The sequence below is a fragment of the Oryctolagus cuniculus genome, chromosome 13 (genome assembly GCF_964237555.1).
Source record: "Oryctolagus cuniculus chromosome 13, mOryCun1.1, whole genome shotgun sequence".
Classification (NCBI taxonomy): domain Eukaryota; kingdom Metazoa; phylum Chordata; class Mammalia; order Lagomorpha; family Leporidae; genus Oryctolagus; species Oryctolagus cuniculus.
Genome location: NC_091444.1, coordinates 87,589,613 through 87,607,986, shown reverse-complemented (window position 1 = coordinate 87,607,986; position 18,374 = coordinate 87,589,613). Strand labels below are relative to the sequence as shown.

The window sequence follows — 18,374 nt, the reverse complement described above, 5'->3', positions numbered from 1 at the left end:
GATCTTGTTTATTGGGGGTTCTATGTGCTTTTTGTACTTGGATGTCTCTTTCCTTCTCCAAACCTGGGAAGTTTTCTGCTAGTATCTCACTAAAAAGGCCTTCTAATCCTTTCTCTCTCTCCATGTCTTCAGGAACTCCTAGAACCCGATTGTTAGTTTTTTAAATAGTATCCTGTAGATTCCCAACAATCTTTTTTAGATTTCTAATTTCCTCTTCTTTTCTTTGGTTTGACTGTATACTTTCCTGTGCTCTGTCTTCTAGGTCAGATATTCTCTTTTCTACCTCACTGATTCTGTTTTTAAGGCTCTCAAATGTTTTTCCTTTGTTCTATTAAATTCTTCATTTCATTTTGATTTCTCTTCAATATCTCAATTTCATGTTCTATTAAATTCCTCATTTCATTTTGATTCCTCCTTAAGATTTCATTTTCACGAGAGAGATTTTCTGTCCTGTCCTGTATGAATTTCTGTAGTTCATGCATTTGTTTTTGATAATTTGTAAGTGTTCTGATCATACATTTTTTGCATTCTATATCTTCCATTTCTTCTATCTCATCTTCATATTCTTGTATTGGAGTGTCACGTTCATTTGGGAGCATCATGGTGTCTTCCTTGTTCTTATTTCCTCAGTTTTTGTGTTTGTTCTTTGGCATTGTGGATATATTCTTTGGTTTCTTCTTTTTTTTTTTTTTCTTGCTGTGGTGGCTTTTTTCATTATACTATGTCTCCAAATTAAGTGGACTGTCTGCTTTTGGTAAATCTCTAGAGGCTTGTGGTGGGTGTGGCCAGAGAGTTCTGTTCAGTTCTTCAGGGTTAAGGGTGTGCCAAAGGTTACACACCCAGGTTTGGTGTGTAAATCTTCTCTCCCTCTTTTTTTTTCTTTTTATTCAGAAGGGAAGTAATTCTGCTCAGCTGAGCTCTTCTCCTTGGTGGCAATCAGTGCCTGAGCATGAGCCCCTGTGGGTATAATATTCATCTGCTGTGTCCCAAGGACCACACAAAAGATCAGTGCATTCCTCACTGTAAGCTCAGATTCCCCTGCAATGTCTTTCACCGGGTAGCCAGTGTGGCCTGTGCTTGTGGCATCTCCCACTAAGACTACTCAAGTCTCAGCCACACTGTGAGTTATACCACACACCCTCAGGTTTTTTTTTTTTTTTCACTGTGCCAGTTCATAAGCTCCACACATTCACTAGGTCTTACTCTCCTGTTATTACTCCCCACCAGAGTAAGGTTTTTCTGTTTGGCTGATTGTTGGGTACAGCCCCAAGCTGGTGCAACTGTTGCGTATGTCCAAAATGGTGCCTGCTCTATTGGTTCCTAGGCTTTTGTAAGGTGATTGGAGAGAGAGAATCATGTCCATACTGTCCCTTTTATTTTTTCTCTCCTCTAGTTAGGCTGGTGTTTTTCCCCCACAGGGCTTCAAGCCTTGTTCCCTTTAGGCTCTTCCTGCCACTTTTCTGCCAGTGTCTCAGGCTACTGTGGTTTTATCTCACTACTCTTTCCAGTGCTGGTGCAGAGCCTCTCAACAGCTAGAGTCCCAAGCTGTGGGTACCTGTGCCCTCCACATAGGTCTACCATGTCCCTCTAATTACGGAAGAGTTTCCTCTGCTTTTTTTCCCTAATTCTTCCCTGAGACTACACTATCTTCACTTTTATTAATCTGTCTTCTCCTCAACTATCAGTAAGCTCCCTTCTTATTCCACCATCTTGTCTCCTACTGATTTTTGAATATTGAACAATCCATGCATACCAGAGATAAATCCCACTTGGTTGGGGTAAATGATTTTTCTGATGTGTTGTTGGACTTGTTTGGCTAGAGTTTTATACAGGATTTTTGCTTTTGTGTTCATGGGAAATTGGTCTGTAGTTCTCTTTCTCAGTTGTGTCTTTTTCAGGTTTAGGAATTAAGGTAATGCTGGCTTCATAGAAAGAACTTGGGAGAATTCCCTCCTTTTCAATTATTTTGAATAGCTTGAGAAGAATTGGAATTAGTTCTTTAAATGTCTGGTAGAATTCAGCAGTAAAGCCATGCAGTCCTAGGCTTTTCTTTTTTTGGAGGATGTAGGCATCATTTACTATGCCACAGTGCTGGCCCTGGAAATGGAATTTTGAAATCCATGTATACAACAAATTTTTGAATTTTGTATGAAATACTTATGTTATTAAAATTATAAATGTATTTCAAAACACATCTTTAGTTCCATTCTTCCATGAATTATCCAAAGTATAATCATATATATGTATTCTATTTTTTGCCATAATTTCAGTATTGCATGCTGATCAGTGATTGTAACATGCACAAAATTTGTTTTGAGAAACAACAGATTTTTTTCTTAGTACTTGAAGGTTAACTAGTAGAATCTTATTTTATGAAACTTTTTACTATGTTTGATCTGTTCATTCACAGTAAGAACATGCCAAATTTATCTGTCATAGTATTGTTTTTGTAATATCAACTTGTTTTCATCAGATTAGTTCTTGTGAATACGAGACTGCTGTGAAAGTATATAAAAAATCACAGCTATTTTATCTTATTTGTGAACTGTAACTTTATGAATAAGGTATCACTCTTTTTTTTTTAAAGATTTATTTTATTTATTTGAAAGAGTTACACAAAGAGATAGAAAGAGAGGTCTTCCATCTGCTGGTTCACTCCCCAGATGGCCACAATTGCTGGAGCTGAGCTGATCCAAAGCCAGGAGCCAGGGGCTTCTTCTGGGTCTCCCACATGGGCACAGGGGCCCAAGCACTTGGGCCACCTTCTACTGCTTTCCCAGGCCACAGCAGAGAGCTGGATCTGAAGAGGAGCAGCCAAAACTAGAACTGGCACCCATATGGGATGCCAGCACTTCAGGGCAGGGCTTTAAACTGCTGTGCCACAATGCCAGCCCCAGGTATCACTCTTTATACCTTTTGTCTCAGTTGAATTGAATTATATTTTATTTGAGATTTATAGCAATATAGTAGCATTTTTCTTTTTGTATCAATCAGCTGATATAATGAATGACACAGTACTATTTGTACCAGGAAGTTCATGACTAACCGACCACTTCAGAGGGAACAAATGGTCATTGATGTGTTCCACTCTAGGAAGGCAACTGTTCCACAGAGATTTGGGAAAAACTAGCCACAATGTGCTAGACGATTCCTGATGTCACTTTTTATTTGGATTTAGAACCCATTTTGGCAGTGGCAAGACAATGGACTTTGGTAAGATTTGTGATTCCTTAGATTATGTTAAAAAAAATGAACCCAAACATTGACTTGCAATACATGGCCTGTATAAGAAAAAGATCTCAACACAACAGCAAAAGGAGTGTAACAACAGAATGAAGAAGTTCAGGGGAACTACCAAAGCCAATGTTAGTGCTGGCAAAAAGCTGAAGGAATAAAGATTTTGTGATGACTTTATCTATGGTGATTTTGTGACTTTTTCATAAGAATTAATAAACTGTAAAACTTTAAAAAAATGTGTGGAATGAACTGTGTATTTTCTGTGTGGAGTACATGTGCTTTACTCAGTTAAATGATCCAGTAAACACTACAAAGAAGAAATGATGACAGTCTACAATGACTACTTTGTGCAGCAAATACTAGAGTGTGGGGCAATTATTAGCTCAATCTCAGGCATAACCATGGTCTAGCTTTTCCTTTTCCTGCACTGTTTATTCTAGCAAATTGCACTTGGATGATGAAGTCAAACCAGTGGTTGGAATACTTTTTTTCTGTAGCCCAATCATCCCCTCAAAGCAGCACTGCTTTAAAGAAAGCTTTCCAGGTGCTCTGCCCAGCCTATCTTGAAGGATCTCATCAAATAATAAAGCATTTATTCATTTTTGTCAAAGTTGAGTCACTGGTATCATTATCCTCATAAAAATATTACTAATCTTATCTTTAAATTTTATTTCATATTCTTTTGGCACCACACTTTTTATTCCAACCTTCAAAGAATATAAAGAGGTGACGGCATCTGATGTCAAACCATGCCAATGATAATAAAGGAATGGAAAAACAACAACAAAAAGAAAATGATTTAAAAAACAAATATTTCACATTTCACAGCAGTGCTCTGGCAGCATGGCAAGCATTTCTGGCCAACTTCTTCAACCAACAGAGATTTGAACAACCCCCTGATCTTAGCAAAGGTACTACCACATTTGCCCCTGAGAGTTTACATTCTGAGTCACTACATGTCACACTGCTCCACTCAGCAGACTTTGTAAACTTGATCTTCAGAAGTAACTGTATTGTGCATGATTACAATGAGAACAGACTAAAAACACAACAGATAATGGCAGAAAAGTAAACCAAGTATCCTGTTAGGCATCAGGAGATCACTGCTGGCCAAGTCCTTCATGTTATCACCTTCAAGAAAAACTGATATTCATTTCTCAGCAAACCCAATATTCAGAAGCTTACCCAGCAGGCTCAAGTCAAAGGTTTTAGAGATAGTCTCCCCCTTCTTGCCCTATTCTTTTTCTTTTTTGGTAAATATTTCATATAAAACATGAAATCAAGTTCTGCTTTATATAAAAACTGAATATTTTTAATAGTTAAAAATATGTATCTTTAAATTTCTGTTTAAAAAGACATATAGTATCAGTACTACAGAAGATTGGATTTAGTCCCTCTACCCACACAAAGATATATTAAGGCAAAGGCTCCTGGAAAGGCATGTCCACCCTGGGTGTGGGCTGGAGATTGAGGTGAACACATTGATACAGCTGGTTGCCTGAACAGACCTGTCCAAAGGGTTAGATCACAACCATGTTTTCACTTATTGCACCTATAACATGGAGCACATTTCTCATCTGGGTCAGTTGCAGCACCTCAGTAAAATGGAAGTAACAGGGCTTCATTCACAGCTAGTATTGCATGAAAGAAATCAGAAACTTATAAGTAACACAAAAACATTATCTAAAAATCTAGTACAAGTGCAGTCTCAAAACCCCTTCATTCGTATGTAAATTTTACACTACATCTGGAAGAATTAATATTAAAAACATAATTCTTCCAGAGTACACAAGCACAATGGAGTGCTGTTTTTAAGGATTCATGATACAAATATTGTGTTACCTTAGGCACCTCGCACATAAATTAGGGAAAACAGTCTTACCAGAAAATGATTTGACAGTAACATCTGTTGACTCCAGTTTCAGGATTTATGGTTCACCCTGAAGTTACACAAATCTAGCTTTTTTCCCTACTCTGCAAGGTTAGAAAAAGCAGGAAGAGAAAATAGGTGTTTCAAGCATTTCCTATCAAACAAAAATATTACAAGCTTATGGACAGGTTGGGTGGGGGAAACTGATAAAAAGCCCAAATGGGAAATGTTGAAGGAAAAAAATTAGTTCATCCATCTTGGAGTCAGTATTTGTTCCTAATGTGGAAAAAAATACAGAGTGGAAAAAAATCTATTGGTATAGATTCTGTGATTCTGTGGTATAGCATGAGGATGAAGGCAGGTGCGGCCTGCATGTCTAGGATCAAAACCTGCTGCACCTTTCCAGACAAGTGACAATCCTAACGAAGAAGGCAGAGACGTATTATAAGGAAAACCTATAACACAATCTCGGGTCTTCGAAGACGAAATAAAAACCAGCAGCTAGGAAATAGGGCCAGCACTGTGGTATAGTGGGTAAAGCCCCCTGCAGTGCCAGCATTCCATATGGGCGCCGGTTCAAGACCCGGCTGCTCCACTTCTGATCCAGCTCTCTGCTATGGCCTGGGAAAGCAGTAGAAGATGGCCCAAGTCCTTGGGCTGCTGCACCCACGTGGGAAACCTGGAAGAAGCTCCTGGCTCCTGGCTTCATGTTGGTGAAGCTCAGGCCATTGTGCCCAACTGGGGAGTGAATCAGCAAATGGAAGACCTCTCTCTCTCTCTCTCTCTCTGCGCCTCTCCTTCTCTCTGTGTGTAACTCTGACTTCAAACAATAAAAATACATCTTAAAAAAAAAAAAAAAAAAGAAAAACTCGGCAGCCAGGAGATAACAAAAAGTCCCTATACCTACCCAGGACGGCCACCACTGCCAACCTCAGGCGTTCTGTTCTGTGGCGAGGCTGCGCAAATCAGCACGCGGGCGAGGGTCCCCGCTTCTTTTCCCAAAGCTTCCTTCCTTAGCGCCTCAGAGATCCACGCTACGGGAGGCCCAGCAGAGGCTCTCAGTGCCCAGCAGTCCCCTCCCCGCTGCCTTCGGCTCAGAGCTTGGATCACAGCCACAGTGTCTGCTAGGCTTTATGACGCTCCGAGGTCTCTGGTTGCGTCACTTCCAGCCCAGGCAGACTGGGGCCGCACCGTCCTTCCCAACCCCGACCCACACTCAGGGGCCCGGATGGACCAACCCACACCCGTGAGCCAATGGCGTGCTCATCAGCCCCTCTCCGGGGCGACACTGACGCCGGGAAGAGAAACGTTGGCCTCCTCCCAGAGTGGGGGCAGCAGTGGCACCAGGGTCAGAGACGCTGACCAGTTCACAGGCCTCCGTCCCTGTGACTCCGGCGGCACTCCCAGGCCGCCCTCCTCTCCACTGCAGTATTCTTCCCTGCACCTGCCCACTACAAGAGCCGGGGCTCGCTGCTTGCTGCTTCCCAGTCATGGACCCTGTCTGAAGGCCGCTTTGGAGCCAAATCCCGAGGTAAAGCTAGAAGACAGTGGGGCGAGCCTGACGCGGAGCCCAGGCAGAGGCTGAACCCGCGCCTTTTATTTGTGCTACGGGGGCGGCGATGGCAGCGCTGGGTGCTGCACAGTGGGCCGGGCCACTCTCCTCACCACCCGGAGCCTGGGGGAGTGAGGGGCGCCCTGACCGGCAGTGACTGCGTCCTCCTCAGATGCCATCATTCCCTGTCCCGGGCCCTCTAGCGCAGCCATTTTTTCTTCTCCGAGGAGACTCTGGCTGGGCCCGGCTCCCCTCCTGCTTCTCCACTTTCTCCTTTTGGGCCTCTCCGTATTCCCTCTTTCAGTTGCTCCCTGGCTGCTTGCCCCACCACTTCTCCCTGGCCCAACTGCCACATTGTCTGAAGGGGAGCTTGAAGATAAAGTGTTTGTAATTTCTAATTAGACGTCTTAAAAAAAATCGCTCTAAGTTAAACCAATGATTATTTCTTTTCCTTGTCATTGGTAGCCTTTTTTAGATCGTTAGCAAATCTATAAAATTATATTATTGATTGCTATTAGTGTGCATTTTGAATGAACAATAATTGTTTAAAAACACTTGACCCAGTTAAAGGGGATAGTTAAGTATAAATAACTTCTGGCACCTTGAATGATAACAAGAAGAGACATAAAATAAGTCTTCAGCACTCTCTACTGGTGGGTCCTGGCCCCGCAGCCTGGTCGGGTCAGGGGCGTGGCCTCCAGTGGAGGCGGGAATAGCTGAGGCCTTTTGGGCTCCCACATTCGGCCGCTAGGACATACACAGACTGGGACTTGCGTTGCCACCGGCACCACCAGCGGCCTGGACGGCAGCAAAGTCTGCCCGGTCCCCTCCACGATGTCCAAGGCCAAGGACGCCAAGAGGGTTGCATAGCGGTGGAGAACCATGTGAGGAATAACCAAGTGCTGGGAATTGGAGGTGGTTCTACAGTTGTCCATGCTGTGCAGTGAATAGGCAAGGACACGGAGTGAAAGGCAGCTGTTAGTGGGAGACAGACCTTTTCCCTTCTGCAGGGTTTGAGCAAATATAGCAGTGACAAGAAGAAAATTGTGGAGAGTGAAACACCTCGGATATGCTTTTGTCTCCACAGCTGAAAGAGTGAAACAGAAGAATCTGAATCTTGGCTGTATTCCCACTTCCTTCCAGGCCCGGCAGCTCATGCTGCTGTATAGTTTAACCCTCAGTGACCTGGATCGACACCCAGAGAGGCTGTCTGACTCAGGGGAAGATCGTGGCAGGCTATGCCAGTCACTTCATTGTGATCGCTGATTTCAGGAAAGATTCAAAGAGTGTCAGGGATTAGTGGCATAAGGAAATCCCCAGATGTGGGGAGCAACTCGGACTAGACTGTTACTCGAATTAAGACTTATTCTATGCATCTGCTCTCCCACAATATGGCGCTGGGAGAGGAGGAAACAGCTTCTACACAGCTGCCTCCAGTTCAACCAATAAACAGCAGGACCTGCTCCTGATTGGAGGAGAGCAGCGTACTCGGTGTGTGGGTAGCAGAGTTGGGATTGGTGGAAGAGGACTATAAAGGAGGAGAGAGACAACATGCACCAGGAACATCTATCTGAAGGAACACCTGTGCAGCCCCCGAGAGAGGGGGAGCGACATAATGGTGCCGTGACTCGGATATGAAGCCTAGGTAGGGTTTAGTGTCGTTCCTCCACGAAGAGGGGGAGCAACACCCAGAGATCATCCCAATAATTCCATGGTATACTTTCTTACCTTAGCTAGATTTGACCCTGTTTGGAATTTAAGTTCAAGAATGTAGGGCATAGGCACATAAATGTGATTTACATGAGAATATGTTATTTTCAAATAAAAATTCTTATGATGTTAAAAACTTAAAAATATTTTTGTGAGGCTGGCGCTGTGACATAGTGGGTAAAGCCGTGACCTGCAGTGCCAGCATCTCATTTGGGCACTGGTTCATGCCCCAGCTATTATGCTTCCAATACAGTTCCCTGTTACTGACCTGGGAAAAGCAACAGAAGATGGCTCGTTTGGCCACAAGTCACCCATGTGGAAGACTTAGATGAAGCTTTTAGCTCTTGGCTTCAGCCTGGCCTAGTGTTGGCTATTGTGTCTATCTAGGGAGTTAACCAGTAAATGGAAGAACTCTCACTTTGTCTCTCCCTCACTCTCTAACTTTCAAAATAAAGAAATCTTTAAATATATATACATATATGTATGTGTGTACATATTTATATTTATATTTATATTTATATTTATATATAGTCAGTCTCATATCTAAAATGCAAATATCAGAACTTGGAATTATGGTTGAATTGTTTAAAACATTAATTTCTTCATCACAAGATCACTGTCTTTGTTTTACAAAGTCAGTAACTCTTCTTACTCTTTGGTCTCTTTTTTAACTACACCTTTGATCCTCACCAAAATGTAGTACACTGACACAACTCCAGATTGTTTGAGATATTTCTGTGTACTCTTTGCCCATTATGATCATTTTCTTTATCTTTACATCAGATTACCTTGGCATATACCAGCCTTTTGCACTTTAGAACTAAAATTAAAGTTTCTCTTTAATTCCACACAATATGCTCATGAGATTTTTTTTCCTAATTACCTCTGGTTACTAGAGTCTAGGTGTCCAGTTAATAGAGGAATGCTAGGAAGAAAGATCATTCCTAAGTGTTAGAATGAGCAGCATAATTACAACTCTAATGGGAAGTTAACAGTCAGTGATGAAATTCCAGCAGAGTAATCTGATTTGGTTTCACATACTTTTTTCTTTTTTCCATTTTAATTAATTAAGTAATTTTTAAAGATTTTATTTATTTACTTAACAGGTAGAGTTACAGACAGTGAGAGGGAGAGTCACAGAGAGAAGTCTTCCATCCACTGGTTAACATCCACTGGTTAATTCAATGGCAGGAGCTGGGCCAATCAGAAGCCAGGAACCAGGAGCTTCTTCCTGGTCTCTCACGCAGGTGCAGGGACCTAAGCACTTGGGCCATCTGCTGCTTTCCCAGGACATAGCAGAGAGCTGGATTGGAAGAGGAGCAACCGGGACTAGAACTGGTGTCCATATGGGATGCCAGCACTGCAGGTGGAGAATTAACCTACTGTGCCACAGTGCCAGTCCCTTTTAATTTATTTTTTAAGGTAAACAAAATTCATATATACAAATTTGGGCTTGCAGGGATACTTTCTACCCATGCTGCGACCCTTCCTTTCTTATGCTTTAATTTTCATAATCTATTTTCATAATCTATTACACTCATAAGATTAACCCTAAACTAAGTAAAAAATTCAACAAAGAGTAAGCAGGAAATAACACTGTTCCTCAAAAGTAGAGACAAGGGCTATAAACAATCATTGAATCTCAAAATGTCATTTTTGCTCATATAAAAACTTTTTGTGTATTCTATTAGTTACCACAGATCAGGGAAATAATATGGTATTTGTCTTCCTGAGACTAGCATATATCACTAAATATAATGGTTTTCAGTTTCATTCATTTTATTGCAAAATACAGGATTTCTTTCTTTTTTCCAGCTGAATAGTATTCCATAGTGTGTGTGTGTGTATCACATTTCCTATATCTAGTCATTGGTTGATGGACGTTTGGGTTGTCTTCCACAATGGCTGTACTAGTTTACAACCCCAACAATAGTGGTTAGGGTACCCTTTTCCACACATCCTCATCAGCATTAATTTTTTTTATTGATTTCTGTATGAGAACCATTTTAACTGGGGTAAGGTGAAACCTCATTTTGGTATTTATTTGCATTTTCCTGATGGCAAGTGATCCTGAGTATTTTTTCATGTGTTGGCTATTTGAATTTCCTCATGTGAAAAACATCTGTTCAAATTCTTTGTCTGTTTCTTAAGCATATAAATCTGATTTGAATTGCAGTTATTTTATTTCCTTTATGAACACTTATATGAACACTTATCTTATGAGGAAATCAAATGCTTTGTAGACCTATTTACCTTACTTTTGTTGCAATTACTCTTTCTGAGTTGCTGTAGATATAGTCTAGGCAATATGAGTGCAATAATAATGCAACATATTAAGTAATTTTATCTTTTAAAAAACACAAGTTTCATGAAATTTTAGAGCCCTGCAACTTTTGCTTTTGAATCTGTTGCCAAAAGACCTGTGTGTGGGTGGGTGGAGATGGGCGGGGATATCTGCTTCTCTCAGAGGTTTTTAAGAGCACAGCAAGTGAATATTAGAAAGTATACACTTGGGGCCGGTGCCACCACTCACTAGGTTAATCTTCTGCCTGCGGCACCGGCATCCCATATGGGCACTGGGTTCTAGTCCCGGTTCCTTCTCTTCCAGTCCAGCTCTCTGCTGTGGCCTGGGAAGGCAGTGGAGGATGGCCCAAGTGTTTGGGACCTTCACCCGTATAGGAGACCAGAGGAAGCACCTGGCTCCTGGCTTCAAATCAGCGTAGTTCCGGCCATGGCATCCATTTGGGGAGTGAACCAATGGAAGGAAGATCTTTCTGTCTAACTCTATCTGTAAAAAGAAAAAAAAAAAAGTATGCACTTAATACAAATCTCAGTTTCTATAGCTCCTTTATATTTTCAGTATTTAAAGTTAATGAGGCCATCTTGACTCTGGCGATTTTTAAGGTCTATTAAGGATCATTTTTCTATAGTTCACTGTAAAATGTATTTGGTTTAAGAGCTCCAGCATTGTGGGTGACTCTTATACAGCAGCATTTTCCCAAGGTTTAAAGAAAAATAGATTTTATAAAAGGGATTCTTTTTAATGTCTCAGTACATTATTTTTGTTATTAACAGAAACAAGTTATACTTTTTCCTCCCTAAAATTCACTCTGATGAAAGAAATAGTTATTTTCACTCCTAACAAATGCTACATGCTCAAGACTACAGGAATTATCAGTAGGCATTCTTTCTTCTCAATCTGTTATTTGTCTGTAAAATATCTCAAGCAAGCTTTTAAAGACTCAGGGAGGGCAGCTTCATGATTTTCTCTCTCTGTGAATTCTGAGGCAGCTCTTCTGGCTTCATGGCTTCACTGGGGTCTTTCTCTTCTTCTTTGGGATCTTCCATTTTCTCATCCTCCTTACTGTCCAGAGGCTGAGGCATAAGCTGATTACCTACAAGGATGTGCCTGTTAATTCTGTTTCACTCTCTTTCACTCTCTTTCTTTTCCTTTTGGGTGGAATATTTTGGGAAAACCCGTTGGTCTCATTGTTTATGAAATTTCTAAGTGGGCAGTGAATGTAAATACAGGCCAAGTCCTGCAGGTTCCTGACAGCACAGGGGGGAGTCCCACAGAAGCAGGCTTGCCATAACCATTCTTACTTGGCTGCACAAGTGGAGCAAATGAAACAAAAAGGATATTTTTACTTTCCCAAATGTTTTGTCCCAGTCACATAATCTGTGTTAGCTGATCTTCTATAGGCATGACTAGCCTGCCTCCCACATTCAGTAAAATTTTCACATAGTTTTCATGGCCTTTCTGGACTCTATCACCACAATAAATTAAATCACCACAATAAATTCATTCATACTGATAACTGTAAGACATTTCTAGAGGCGATTACTAACTACAAATGCAGGTTCACAGAACTCAAATTTATCAAAACTATTATTTTTGACAAAGCTCTCCAGTTTTTCCTTGGCATATTTCACTACATCTGAGTGAAGCTCAATCCCATGATTTATTCTAAAAGGAACTGTGACACAGCAGTTCAGCCCAGCTCACTGTACCAATGTGCAGGGCCAGGCTCTTAAGAATTGGTGAGCTCCCTGGAAGCCAGCTGCTGCCACTACAATACCGCCACCTTTTTAAAATGTATTATTTTAAAATTGTGTTCATTGGGGCTGGCACTGGGCATAGCAGATAAAGCTGCTGCCTGCAGTGCTGGCTTCCCATATGGGCTCCAGTTCATGTCCTGGCTGTTTCACTTCTGATCCAGCTGTAGGCTGTGGCCTGGGAAAGTAAAGATGGCTCAAATGCTTGGGCCCCTGCACTAATGCAGGAGACATGGAAGAAGCTCCTGGCTCCTGGCTTTGGATTGGTGCAGCTGCAGCAGCTGCAGCCATTTGGGGAGTGAACCAACAAATGGAAGACCTCTCTTTCTTGCCTCTGCCTTTCAAATAAAATAAATCTTTTCAAAAAAGTATTCATGCTGGTGCCACGGCTCATTAGGCTAATCCTCTGCCTGTGGTGCTGGAACCCTGGGTTCTAGTCCCAGTTGGGGTGCTGTATTCTGTCCCGGTTGCTCCTCTTCCAGTCCTGCTCTCTGCTGTGGCCCAGGAAGGCAGTAGAGGATGGCCCAAGTGTTTGGGACTTGCACCCACATGGGAGACCAGGAGGAAGCATATGGCTCCTGGCTTCGGATTGGTGCAGCACGCCACCTGTAGCAGCCATTTGGGGGTGAACCAATGGAAGGAAGACCTTTCTTGCTGTCTCTCTCTCACTCATTGTCTAACTCTGCCTGTCAAAAAAAAAAAAAAAAGCATTTATTTTTTTGAAAGGGCAGAATTGTAAAGATGGAGAGAGAGAGAGCGAGCGAGCAAGAGAGAGAGAGAGGAGAATGAATCTTCTTTTCAGTTTCATTCCCAAGTGCCCTAAATAGCTTCAGTTGGGCCAGGCCAAAGCCAGGAAGCAGAAACTCCATCCAGGTCTCCTGTGTCTGTGGCAGGAACCCATCTATTGAGCCACTATCTGCTTCCTCACAAGTGAATTATCAGGAAGGTGGATTGCTGTGTACACTCTAAGTGTCAGATTAACCTGATGTGCTACAGAAGTTACCCTATGATAACAATTATTTTGTGGATAAAAATAAGTGATGACAAAATGAGCCAGGCATTACTAGCAAGAATTGAACGTGTATAATTAACAGGCAAGTGTTAGTATGCCCCCAATAGGTATTTATTTAAATTATAATACCTTTTCTTAATTTCTCTAGCTTTCTGACTGCCATCTATTTATTAATTTAAAGGGAAAATTGTAAGAAATGTCTTGAAAATTGCTTTCTCTACACTTTTGCTTATTGTAGGAAAAAAACACAATGTGAAGTTATATTGAAGTAAAATTAACACTGCTGTTTTGATTTAGATTAATTATAATCAACTGTCTCTTTTAATAGAAAAAATAAGAGGAACAACAGGCATCCTTTTAGACTCTAAAAATATTATAGTGTTCAATATATCTATATGATTTGGTAAATCGTTCTCAAAGTTATACTCCTGAAGCAATGCTAGGATTTTGTTGAAGCTGAGGGGGGACAGACACTGGAAAGTCTTTTCCCTAATACCAGAGGGGCTTCATGCATCATTTGTGGGAGACTAAATTACCATAATAGAAAACCTGGGTAAGAGATAAGGAGGGTGGTTGATAATAATTATAAATAACTCACTGAATAAAATATTGTTTCCATTCAGTTAAGAATAAACCTGATTGAGTATAATAGATAATTGAACTCATGGGCTTTTCTAAATCATTTGTATTTTTCTAACAAGCTCCCCAAATTATATGATCTGGGGCTAATACAGTAGTCTGAGAGTGTAACATTAACATGATCCTGACCATGTGGCTTATATTCTCCATACTCTTATCTCATGGCTACATAATGGCTTCTGTATGACCAACACACTATCTGTGTTTCAGGAAGGAATAAAGAAAATGATTTTGCAGCTAAAGCTTCCTCCTTTATAATCAGCATTCTAACAAAATTATCTCATTGACTTCCACTTTCATCTTAGTTTTCAAGAAAATACATCACAACAGATATTTTTGCTCATGTATTGTGAATTACAGTAGCAGCTATTAAGCAAGATACGCTAACAGATTTTATGCAGGTCTTGTTGATATACATGAAAAAATATAGCAAAATGTTCAAAGTTAGCTCTGTGTTCTGTATTTAAAAATAAAATTAAAAAGGCAAAAATGAATTGAAAAATAATAATCCAATATTAATACATTTGAAGGTATTACATAGAGAATTAACATTAAAAGCATAGGGCCTAAAAATCTGATTACGGATGGAAAATAAATTATTTGAAAACAGACAAACTGAAACAAAACAGAAGATCAAAATAAACATTGAAAATAAAAATGATTATCCTATAGTGTGCATACTTTAGGTAAAAATCATTTTCCTAATATACAGAGATGGTGAATTTGGGAGGTTGTCAAGGAGTGTGGTGTGATGGGGTTGATAAGATGCTGTAACTTTAATGAGTTAGACATTTTAATTTAAGACATCAACATATTGAAAAACAATCTTCCTTGCTGTTCAGTTATGTGTGTATTCACCCTTAAAGGCAGTGTATGGTATCATTTCAGTCTCCACTCATTCAGAGACATTCCTCCCATCAAATAAATGAGTCTATCTTCATTGTCTGTTTCAGAATCAATAACAGTAATAAAGTTACTGGTTTCCATTGTGTTACTGTATCCAACTGATATATATTGATTATAATTCTATAAAGCGCTTTTGTAACATTTTTAAGTGTCTCATAGTGTTACATTCTATATACCATATTTATTCTTTGAATCATATATTTCCTCTATTTATTTTATCTTTCTATTTTTCCTGTACTTGGAGGATGAGGTCTCTGCCTGGTCCCTTCCATGGATGGGAGGGAGCAAAATGCCATCATGGCAGTTGACTATAGCAGCCATGTATATGGAGGGAAACATGGGCCTAACATTAGCTGTGAGTGAAGAGGATGGGACACCTTCTATGACAGATGTTGATGTTTCTATGTCTACCCCAAGTGGCCCATGGTGTCCTTCCCTCCAGGCCACCTGTTCCAGCTCTTAGTGTGCAGTGGGAGAGGGACCTGCAGGCCTGAGAGACAGCATAACAGCAGAAAACAGGGCCTAAGGGTGGAGGCCTTCTGACAGTTGGAATGGGGTATACATTCAAATATGAAGGAAAGTCTGATTGAAAGGGGCCCTCCAGGGCTTGCCTTCAATCTCCCCTGGCTACTCATCAGGGCAACTCCTCACCACTGAGCCTCTGAGTCAAAGGAGAGAAGGGGTTGCTGGCTGAGCCCACCTGGCTGGTTTTTTCAGCAAGTTTGTCAACTGACACTGGTTCATTTCCAAAAATATATAATTTACTAAAAAACAGCATGCCAAACCCATGGTAACCAAGGCATGCTAGTTGAAATGGGGTTTCCGGAGCTGGGCTCATTAGCAGCTGCTCCTCTCCTCCCATCCTACCCAGGTACAGTGTCAGGCGCAACAGGGCTGTGACAGCAGATGTCAAATCAAGGTCAGGATAATGGTTCCCCTGATGTGATCTTATGTAAAATATGACAATGACATGCGCTGAGGTCCAGAACATGGGCAGCAACTGCTATCCATATGGTATAGAAAGTTCCAAGTTCACAAAGCTGATATGTTCCTGAAAGCATTCCTCCAGCCTCGGCAAATGGTGGTGATTGGAGCAGGCACCAGAACCGGTAACAGTGTGACAGGGGATCTGTCATGGCCAGGCATAGCCACATGGTCTTTATGGAGCCAATAAGAGCAACACCAAACCAGAAGGCCAGACCATGGGCCCTCCCTGATTACAGCATGTGGAGTTTGAATGAGAGTTATAGTCCATGCAAATCTCCCTCTTTGGTATCTATGATGTCCCTGCTGCCATCTGAAATACTGTCACAGCCTTCCCCACCACCTGCCCTTGCCACATCGGACATCCTGGCACTGACCCTGCCATCCCTGCCACAATGTTACTTCCCACTGCTACTTGGGTCAACCACATTCTATATCGGAGTAGCTGGGTTTGAGTCCAGGCTCTATTTCCAACTCTGCTTTTGACCAGTGCATACTCTGGGAGGCAGCAGGTATGTGGTCCCTTCATCCACATGGGAAACCTAAATTCAATTCTAGATTCCTGGCTTCAGTCCACCTCACTCCAAGTGTTGTGAGCACTTCAGAAGTGAATCAGCAGATGGAAGACTTATTCTCTCTCATATGAATTTAAAATATTTGGGGGCCAGCGCTGTGGCTCAGTGGGCTGGTCCTCCGCCTGCGGCACAGGCACCCCAGGTTCTGGTCCCGGTCAGGGCACCGGGTTCTGACCGGTTGCTCCTCTTCTGGGCCGGCTCTCTGCTGTGGCCCGGGGAGGAGGTGGAGGGTGGCCCGGGTGCTTGGGCCCTGCACCCGCATGGGGGGCCGGGGGGCACCTAGCTCCTGGCTTAGGATCGGCGTGGTGCGCCGGCCTTGGCATGCCAGCCATGGCGGCCATTGGAGGGTGAACCAACGGTAAGAGGGGGACCTTTCTGTCTCTCTCTTACTGTCCACTCTGCCTGTCAAGAAAAAAAAAAAAAGAAAGGAATTTAAAGTATTTGGGAATGCAAGAGACATAAAGGTCATTGAAATTTTAAATTTTAAATTTGACATATAAAAAAGCCATAGAATTTTGGCATAGAAAACCAAAATAATGCTTTTATCTGGTTTTGTCCCTATACATATTCTCTCCTTCATGTGACTATGTTAATTTCTTTTGGATAATTTCTTATAATTTTATTTATGTATCTCACATTAACACATGATATACAATTTTGCTACATTCCTTTTCCATTTTCTTTTTAAAATTTTATTGGTTTATTTATTTACTTGAAAGACAGTGTGACATAGAGGGAGAGATGGAGAGAGAAATCATCCTTATTTTTGTCAACTTAAATAATTACGGGACAGATTTTCTGTATGTGGGATCATTGCATCAAAGCATAATGAACAGTTTCCTAAAAATCTTTATGTTCACTTCCACAGAAGCTGTGACAATTTGAATTCCACATAGAAATCTGTGAGGGAGCTAATTCCTCATGAAAAGATTTTCAATTTGGGGGACTTTTGCTCATACGATAGGTGACAAGTTGTGTATCTCTATAGTTTTCCAAAAATACCAAATTTATGTACCATTTAGTTTATGCCTTATTTTTAGCACTTGTGTAAATATAATTTATAATAATGAAATGTATCCTTTCAAAGTACAATGTTGGGTGAGTTTTAATAAATACAAACATTAGTGTAACCACTTGAGATTTCTAATAATTCCATCATCCCAGAAAGCTCCATTTGGATTCACTCCCTCAAATAGCCCTTATCTAAGACAACCACCTCACCATATTTTCTCCAGGATGGTGTTTTTAACATTTTTTAATGATGAGAATATCTATGGTTCTATAAATTCACTCTAGGTGATACAAAAATTTAATCCCTAATTAATGACCCTATGAATAAATCTTCTGTGAAATTTTTGTAAAAATATTGGTGTGTATTTTTTTCTCTTGGGAAAACACATAGAAGTAGAATTGGTAACTCATGTGATACTTGTTTTAATTGTGTAAATTTGTCAAGCCACCAAACTGTTGTTCCATTTATATTCTGAACAGCAATATATGAAAGTTTCAGTGATTCCACATCCTCACCAATGTTTGGTATCCTCAGTCTTCTTAAATTTAGTCAATCTGCTGGTATTTAGTGATATGTGAAAGTGTTTTAATTTGAACTTCCATTAATAGGACTTATGTTGAGTTTCTTTTCTTGACACTAGTAGGCACACATAAAGCTCCTTTAAAACATCTTTTCAAGTATTTTTCATGTATCCTAGGACTTACTATTTTATTATTATTGAATTATTAGAGTTCTTCATATGTCCAATTTAAAAAAGTTTGGCTTGGCTGTGGGCATTTGGTGTAGCAGGTAAGATGCTGCTTGGGATACCTACATTCATA

At 40.9% G+C, this 18,374-nt stretch overlaps 1 long non-coding RNA gene and 2 pseudogenes across 5 annotated transcripts in view; 1 reads left to right on the top strand and 2 right to left on the bottom strand.

Annotated features, from left to right (window-relative positions):
- The window catches only part of LOC103346222 (uncharacterized), a 78,836-nt gene extending 71,780 nt beyond the window's left edge, over positions 1-7,056 (bottom strand). Inside the window, exon 1 of one of the 5 annotated variants that reach the window (XR_011381299.1) lies at positions 6,015-7,056. This is a non-coding gene — a long non-coding RNA (uncharacterized lncRNA). The remainder of the gene's footprint in view (positions 1-6,014) is intronic. The other 4 variants (XR_011381298.1, XR_011381289.1, XR_011381293.1 and 1 more) reach the window with 4 other exon arrangements.
- LOC127489542 (small ribosomal subunit protein eS24-like) lies at positions 3,023-8,488 on the top strand (annotated as a pseudogene).
- Positions 8,489-10,724: 2,236 nt separating this feature from the next.
- On the bottom strand, positions 10,725-15,844 carry LOC103345274 (protein-L-isoaspartate O-methyltransferase domain-containing protein 1-like; annotated as a pseudogene).
- Between the last annotated feature and the right edge of the window lie 2,530 nt (positions 15,845-18,374).